Here is a 9,560-nt window from a genome sequence, read left to right as displayed (position 1 = left end):
GGACTAGGATGATTCCCATGGAGCTGAAGAGAGATGAACAGGCTGCCAGGCCATTATCTATTACCGTATAGACATATAACAATAATAGATTTCCTTAACTCCATGTGTCCCAGTGAGAGTCTAGTTAGGAAAACAGACCCCATACCCAATGGTTCAGTAGAAGATATTTCATAAGAAAAACTGCTAGGGAGGTGATGAAAAGCAAAAACAGCCAAACAGGGGTGAGGCAACAACTCAAAGAGGAGCGTAAGGAGGAATCTATTTCTGCCCTTAGGGTTAACAGGCCTAGGGAGAGCCAGGACTGCTCATTATGGAGGCTGCCTGACTGAAGCTGAAACTTGGAGGAAATGAGGCCCTTGTAGACATGTTAGAAAAGGTCAACGAATGGATCTGTCTGAGAAAAAAGCAAGTGACAGGCGAGAAAACGTGCTCAGAGAACTTAAATCACTGCTACTTAAGAACATGTATGAAAAACTCACAGCTGATACCATACGCAATGGTGAAAGCTTTCCCTCTAAGATCAGGAACACAAGGATGCCCACTTTCACCACCACTATTCATACTGTACTGGAAGTTTTAGTCAGAGCAATTAGATAGGAAAAAGAAAGAAACGGCATCCAAATTGCAAGGGAAAAAGCAATCTACAGGTTCAATGCAATCTTTATCAAAATTTCAATAGTCGTTTTTGCAGAAATGGAAAAGCTGATCCTTAAATTTACATAGAACTGCAAAGTGCCTTGAAAAAGAAGAAAAAGTTGGAGGACTAATACTTATCGATTTCAAAATTTAGTATAAAGCTCCAGAAATCAAAATAATGTGATACTGGAATAAGGATAGACATAGACCAATGGAACAAATTGAGAATCAAGAAATAAATCCATACATCTATGGCCAACCAATTCTCAACAATGGTGCCAAGGCCCTTCAATGGGGAAAAAGTAGTCTCTTGAATGAATGGTGCTAGGACAACTGGATAGCCCTACTCAAGAGAACAAAGTTGTATCCTTACCTCACACGACATACAAAATTAACTCAAATGGATCAGCGACCTAAATATAAGAGCGAAAACTATAAAACTCTTAGAAGAAGACATAGGGATAAATCTTCATGACCTTGGATTCAGCAAAGAATTCTTAGCTATGGCACCAAAAGTATGGTCAATAAAAGAAAAATAAATCTGACTTCATCAAAATTAAAAACTTTTGTGCATAAAATGACATTATCAATAAAGTAAAAAGGCAACCTAAAGAATGGGAGAAAATATTTGCAAATCATACATTTGATAAGGGTCTAGTATACAAAATATACAAAGAACTCTTACAACTCAACAACGAAAAGACAAACAACTCAATTTAAAAATAGGCAAAGGACTTGAAGAGACATTTCTCCAAAGCAGATATACAAACAGCCAAGAAACACATGAAAAGATGCTCAACATCGTTAGTCTTTAGAGAAATGCAAATCAAAACCACAAAGAGATACCGCTTCACCCCCACCGCTTGTTGGTCTGGTCAATTCTGACTCCTCGTGAGCCTGTGGACACGAGAGCTGAGCCCTACCAAGTCTTTTGCACCATCCTCTCACCTTCCGGTGCTGTATCAGACAATGCTCTCTGCTACTCATAGGGTTTTCATGGCTAATTTTTGGGAAGCAGGTGGACAGGTCCTTCTTCCTAGTCTGTCTTAGTCTAGAAGCTCTGCTGAAACTTCTCCACCATGAGTGAGCCGGCTGGTATTTGAAATCCCAGCGGCATAGCTTTCAGCATCACCGCAATACGCAGCTGCCACAGCATGACAATCAACAGATGTGTGTGGTTCCCTCACTGAGAAACAAACCCAGGGGGCAGCAGTGAGGCACTGAATCTTAACCACTAGAACCCCAGGGTTGGCTGTAATCCCACTCACTAAGATGGCTGCAATCAAAAACAGGGAAAATAACAGTGTTGGAGAGGATGTAGAGAAAGTGCAACCTTTGTGCATTGCTGGTGGGAATGTAAAATGGTGCAACTGCTGTGGAAAACAGTTTGGCAGTTCCTCAAAAAGTTAAACCAGATAACCATGTGACCCAGCAACTCCACTCCTAGGGTTATACCCCAAAGAACTGAAAATAAGTGCTCAAACAAATGCTGGTACACCAACGTTCATGGCAACTCTATTCCTAAGAGCCAGAGGTAGAAACAAATATCCAGCAGCAGAAGAATAGATAAACAAATTGTAGCAAATCCACACAATGGAATATTATTCACTTATAAAAACGGACGAAGTACTGATTCATGCTACAACATAAATGAACCTTGAAGACATTTTTCTAAATGGAAAAACACAGACACGAAAGTTCACATATTGTAGAATTCCATTTACATGAAATATCCAGAATAGGTAAATCCATAGAGACAGAAAGCAGCTTGGTGGCTGCCGGGGGCTGGTAGGAGGGGCAAATGAGGAATGACTGCTTAAGCTATGGGGTTTTCTTTCACGATGATGAAAATGTTTTGGAACTTGATAAAGGTGGTAATTTCAGAACATTACAAATGTACTAAATGCGACTTAATTGTACACTTTAAAATAGTTATTTTAAGGTTATGTGAATTTTACCTCAATAAAAAAAAAATTCCTGCTCGTGAATAGCAAGAATGCAAATCCACCTCGGGTCTTTCAGCTGCAGGAGCTACCGTATTTTGCCGTTGGCCTTGCATTTATTCACATGACTTGATCCCCCAACCAGCCAGTCTGCAAATGCCTAATGGCACATTCCAGGACCAGAGTCCGGTGGTGCACTCTGAGTCACAGCTTTGTGATCACGGCTGGAAACAAGTAATGTGGGAGCTCAGAGTCCAGGGTGTCAGACAAATGATTTATGCTATATCAAATTATTAAGTGCTTATTAAACAAATGCCAAACACATATATATCTATATAGTGTGTGTGCATACGTGAGTGTGTGTATCACCAGGAAAAGAAAGGAGGTAAGGGTTGGGTAAAGTATGAGAGGTGCCGATGAGAGGTAAGAGGCACAAAGGGACAAAGGAGATGTCTACTCCAGCATACTCACTATGGATCCTAAAAGAAATTCCAAGTCACATAGCCTCTTCCGCTCTCAAGGGCTCCTACCACCAGCCCCTCAGTGAACTCCCTCCCCCTGGGAGTAGGGAATCAGGTGTGGGGAGGGTTATTGGGAAGGGGTGCTAGTTGATAATAACTTGCAGCCACCCCTCCATTTCCGAGGCATCCCAAGTCAAGTCAGCGAAGAGAAGAAGAGAGCATAAGTGCATCGGCATTGCGAAGAGTCTGAAATCAAGGGACTGAGAGGTCATAGATCTGAAGGAAATGTGCAGAAAGACTTGCAGCTGAAGATAAAGTTCAGCTGTTACAACTTTGCTAAGGATGAGCCCTATTTATCAACATCTAACCAAAGACAAATAGAGACTGCGCTTGAGCTATTTCTGTTGTGTAGGCAGTGATTTTTTGCATGATTTATGAAGAGATTTTGGCTTGAAGATTTTTTTCTAATAGAGCTGTCTGTATAAAAGAGCCTCATCCTCAAGGAAGTCATTAATCAAAATATTACTGGATCTCTCTACTATTGACACATCTCTGCTAACCACGTAAGTTGGAATTCATCTCACAAGCCTGCCTCGGACTGCAGGCTCCCTGGTGACCTGGGTTGGGTGACAATGTTGAGACGTGCTATTTCCTTCTTTCAGGCTGTCCTCACAGACATTTCTCCATCTCCCCAGCTTCATTGCTTCTGCTCTCTGTGACGTGCTCTGCTTTCCCTCATATCTCTGCCCTTTCTGAACTTTGGGGGGATTCTAGTCTCTGCTCAGTTACCCAAGCCCGCCTTCCCCTCTCCAGCTGAAACACTTGACGTGTATGATGAGCAATCTGTTCCTGTTCTGATTCTGTTCCTCACTTCCCTTCCTCACTTCCTCACCTATTGACACACTGGAAAGAAGAGGATTGTAAAACAGAAAGCCTGTGCTAAACTTTGAGGACAAATGACTTGGGCTGGTAAGATTACGGGTGTGGGGGCTTTGTTCCCTCCCTTTCTTTCAGATGCAGGAGTTTGACTCCACGCCTTTGGCTGGGATGTCCCGCTATTAAGAGGCTCATGCTTTCAGCAAGACTTCGGCAGGAGCATTACAATCTAGGTTTCTGCCCCCTGCCTCAAAATGTCTCCTTAAGAGAGTTTTTCCATTGAGGACTTGTGGTTTCCCTCAGACCGTGATGCCCTTAGAACTCCAGCAAGTCATAGACCTGCCCCCAGGAGTTAGACTTTCCTCTGAGCGAACAGTAAAAACTCCCTTCCAGTCAAAGCAGAGACATCAGTTTGGATTTGGTGGGGATCCTCTAGGACAGGGTTCTGCCAACTACGGCCCGTGGGCCAAATCCAGCCTTCTGTCAGATCTTCATGAACAGTTTAACTGGAACCCAGCCACGCCCATTGTTTACATATTGTCTATGGCTGTTTTTGTGGTATGATGAACAGTTGTGACAGAGATCATCTTGCCTCCAGAGCCCAAAATACTATCCGACCCTTCACAGAAAAAGCTCGCCAACCCTTGTATAGGAGAATAAACAGTTGGATGGTGAACATTTAGTATATAAGTTCATTCTTGCTCCGTGTTCCTTGAGGGCAGCAAGGTTAAGCCTTACAGCCCAGACACAGGAAAATTAGCTCAGTCTTCTTATTCTCCAACCATGCTATCAGACCTATTATAAATACGATTCTAGAAATCGGCTGAGAAACAGTACTTAAACGACACCCTTTTACTAAACTACACCCATCATTGAACTTACAGGTTTATAGAGCATCAACCTGTCAGCTAATTACAGGCTTCCCATAGCTCTCTTTTCCTGCTGTATCTGCTTGTCATGCCATTTTATCGACAGCCCCACTCTTCCCCACACTATTAACTTTAAAAGTGTGAACTCAGACACATCCAACCTTTTTTCTAGGTTACTAACCTTGAGACGTGAGAATTCTGCTGGCTCTAAGTTCTTTCCCAGTGTGTCTTGGTGAAGGCTTGCTGTTTTTCGTGGCCTCTTCGCCTCACCCCTTTCTGTCACTGGCAATCTCCCCGCAGTACTCAGTCAGCACCAAGGAGCAGCGGGGCCTTCGGCCCAGAGCTGACTCGTCCTGTGCTCTTGAGCGCTTCTCTGCACCAGAGCTCCTTCAGGTAGGAGCCAAAGTAGATCACTAATATTTCACTAAGCAGGGTTTTTTGAAGGATTAAAACCAGTCAAGAAGTGTACTTACTTCTGGAAGCATCTTTACCATTTTAGCGACTCATCCTCATTCCAAACTCAGATATTGTTCTGTCTCTCTCTTTTTCCCCTTAAGATTCTACAATTAGAAAGGTATACTTCTCGTCCTCTGTTCTAACTCTAAATTGAAACTACACGCAAAAAACTTGAAGTTGGTTACTTTGCCTTTTTTTCCCCATTTGTTTTCCTGCCAATCAAAGCACTTCATATTCAGAAGCCTCTTAAGTTCAGGAAGCTTCTTATCTCTGCCCATATCTAAGTGTGTTTTGATCCTACCTTCTAGATAACTCCTTTTGGTTTTGCTCTTTAATCTCCCATTCTCTGACACAAAAAATGCATGAGTTGATGTTTCCTAACAACTGTCCCCACAAGTTGGCAGCTTCCGTGTCTTAGAAAAACAATAGTTTCTAAGTTGTTCCGGAGGACAGCGAAGTTAGTTTTATTTATTCTTTTGATTTACTAGGTAATGGAGGTTCCCTATTGGTTAAACGACCATGAAGGATTGTGCCCGAGGTTGAGTTCATGCAATTGGTAGAAATAATGGAGATGGAGGAAGGCGTGCGGCAGAGAAGGTGCTGGGGGCTAGCCTGCTCTCACCTTTAGCTAAACATCACAGACGCTGGTCTGCCCTCTCCTGTGGATGGCATGTATGTCTGAAAGCATGGAAAAAGAAAATGAAATGCTGTCTTTCGTTTCACAACTTATTATGGGACAGAGGAACCTTTCTAAAACATCGACCTGACTTATGTCACTCCCTTCAATAGCTCATCATCCTCAGAAGAATATCCGAACTTCTTACTGACTTACAAGGCTGAACGCGATTGCTCACTGCCATTTTTTCCAGGCTCATGTCTTACAGCTTTGCTCACTCCATTCTCCACTCCAGACCCACCTCATACTTTAAAACTTGAGGAACATAGGATTCTGATGGTCTAGGGCCTTTGTACATGGGGTTCCTTGATGTCTCTTATCCTTGCTCCCATCAGCAGATCTCATCTCAGATGTCCCTTATGGGGTCCTCTTCCTGAGCCCCCCAAGATTGCATTAGGTACTCTGCTTGCGAGCTCCCTGAGAAGCCCAGCTGTATCCTTATTGAAACACTATCATATCCTTTGTAGTTGCCCATTTATGTGCTGCATTTCTTATTATAGCCTAATAAACCCCTTCGAGGCAGGGATAAAGCCCATCCACTGCTCTATCTGCAGAGTTTTGTGTGGTTTCTGGCACGTAGTGGGTGTTCCATCAGTTCCTATCTGTTAGGTTTTACAGCATGTGCTCTATACACTAACTACAATGTGGAGTCCATCCTGTTTCTAATGTGTGGTTTTTTTCTTTTGCGTCATCTATTTCTCCAATGAATAAGACAAAAAGGAGCCTTGATCTAAAATGCACGTTGATTTTGCAGGACAAACCTGAAGACAAACTTTCTTGATTTGGGCCAACTCTTTCTCAAAATGACTCAATGGGCCCTGAATTGAACCTCAAACATCGGCTGGAACAGTTGCTGTCTACCCGGATGATTCACATCACGTAGAATGTCAGAGGCTGTTGTAACGGTAGATGCTACTTACATGCACGGATCTAGGCTTGAAAATTTGTTTTGCCTACTCCCTGACTCACAAAATCCAGATTAATACAGGCTAGATGCTTTCCCCAAATTAATCCATCTTTTATAATCACTTCCAATTCATATCCACATGCAAGCACACATACATCATCGTCATCAACATTGTCACCATCACCATCATCCTCCTCATTATCACCCATATTCCATAATAAAGTTATTGCTATTATTAAGGAAGTAAGAATGGAGACAGCTTTTGCTGTTTCTCTGTAGGGTCCATCCCTTCTGGTTTCTTTAGGGCCTCTTGAAATCTTGGAATATAAAGAACCTAACAAGTAGCTTTGTATCTGTTCCTGCAGGGATATAGGCATCCCAGTATCTTGGCCCCAGATATGTAACATGTTCTCCCAACATGAAGCTACATAGTCTTTTTTTTTTTGGATGAGGAAGCTTGGCCTTGGGCTAACAACTGTTGCCAATCTTCCTCTTTTTGCTTGAGGAAGATTGTTGCTGAGCTGTGCCAATCTCCCTCTATTTTTATATGTGAGATGCTGCCACAGCATAGCTTGATGAATGGTATGTAGGTCCACACCCAGGATCCAAACCTGCAAACCCCCAGCCACTGAAGCAGAGCATGCGAACTTAACCACTACACCACCAGCCCAGCCCCGGAAGCTCTATCATCTTACTCAGCAAATAGGGGAAATGGTAAAATATCACTTGATCAATCATGAATCCCAAAACAAATGATAAAAAACATCCTGAGACAAATGAAACTGCCTTATGCCTCCAGGGAGTGGTTGTCCTAAATGTTCCAACCAGAATTAAGTGGAGGTGAAGACAAGGAAAATTAGTAAGGCAGGATGAAGGTTATCTACCGCTCATAGAGATGAACAAAATTCCTCCCTCCAGTGTTATTTACTGACCCTAATTAAGAGACTTTTCAACAGTTTAAAAGTGAAAATACTCTGTGATATTCCCATTTGTTGACAGAAATAGGAAATGCAGCAAAAATCATCACCTGGCTGGATGGAGCACCACATTAGCTACCTCCTCCCTCTTTTTCTCTAAGGTCACCAGGGCACCAACTAGTTGTTCTAACAAATGGTAAGTAAGAGGAAAAGCAAGCAGTTATCCTGCCTTTCCTGTACTAATTGCATTTCAGGGTGACCTAAGTTTCTCTTTATGGAAAAATTCAGCTACTAAGTGGAAAAATTAATAACAGACATTTTTTTGCCATTATATTTCGACTTCACGATCACCACCAAAAGTCTAGTTGCCATCCATCATTTCTTTAGATTTTTTTAAAATCACTATTTTGCAACTCCTATTAAAATAATAGATTGACAGAATTGTTACAAATGCTAAAGCCATTAGGGAAAAGGTTAATGGGAACTTTATAATGAAATATACTGCTGACTAACAATACCGGAGGCCTCTGATCAAACTTAACCTCTCAAAAATGGTACAACCAGACAGTAGGGGATCCCTAATGTGAAGCAGTAGGAAGAAACAACACCACCTGGGAAGAACTCTTACCAAAGTAACCGAACCTGAATCCAGTCCAGCCTCCGGAAGGAGCTGGTCGTGTATAGGAAATACAGGGAACAGAAGAATGAGAGGTCAAGGGCTCCATGAGGAAACAATGACCTGAACACAGAAAGCAAGATACTACCGAACAAAAGTCTCAGGTTCTCCATAAACAAATGGCAATCATGATTAACAGAAGAAAATACCGCTTAATCCAGTAAGGGTCAAAGGGGCACTTGATAATTTTAAATATCCTTTCCTGATAAAAACTCAGAGAAATTTTGGAATTTAACTAGCATTATAAAGAAAACTGATTAGAAACTAATGACAAACTTGATGGTAAGACACTAGAAGAATCTCAGATTCCTAAATAAGACAGGAATGACCACCATCACTGCCAATATTTAACATTGCTCTGGAAGTTTGAACTGATGTTATAAGTTAAAAAAAGGAATAGAAATTGTAAATACTGAAGAATTATTTTGAATTTATTATTATCTGTCAATGATCAACCTAAAGAACACAAAAGAATCAAATAAAAAAAGAACTGATGAAAGAGTAAAGTGTCTAGCAAAATAATTTGATAAGACTCAACAGCTTTGATGTCATATCCAAAAGAGAAGCAAAAAATACACAGATATATGTATATATATCTGTATGTATAAATCTATAGGAATGTGCCTCAAGAATTTGTAGCAATCATACAAAGTCTGTAAATTCTATCAAAGGAAATAACACAGTTCTTGACTAAATGGAGATCACATGCTGTGTTCTTCTATGGCAAGACCTAATTTTAGGAAACCATGTCAAAAAAATTTTTAATTTACCTGGAATTTTATAGTCTCTTTGAGCAGGCCATGCTGTGAAAGGCTGTTCATGAGGCTCTTGTTGATCACACTCTACAAGAGATGGCAAAGGTCATGGGAGGCATTTGAGGGTATATTTCCGCAGCACTCAGCATGGTTTGTATGTATGAATCTTCACAGAGTAAAAATGTCCTTAATGAGCAGGAGCTTTGTTTGAAAGCAATAGCAAAGTACATTTTTTTTTTTATTGAGGTCATAATAGTTTATAACATTGTGAAATTTCGGTCCAACATTATTATTTATCAGTCGCCATATATACGTGCCCCTTTACCCCTTATGCCCATCCCACAACCCCCTTCCCTTCCGGTAACCACTAAATTGTTCTCTTTGTCCA

The sequence above is a fragment of the Equus quagga genome, chromosome 9 (assembly GCF_021613505.1).
Source record: "Equus quagga isolate Etosha38 chromosome 9, UCLA_HA_Equagga_1.0, whole genome shotgun sequence".
Lineage (NCBI taxonomy): Eukaryota > Metazoa > Chordata > Mammalia > Perissodactyla > Equidae > Equus > Equus quagga.
This window is presented reverse-complemented; position numbering follows the sequence as displayed.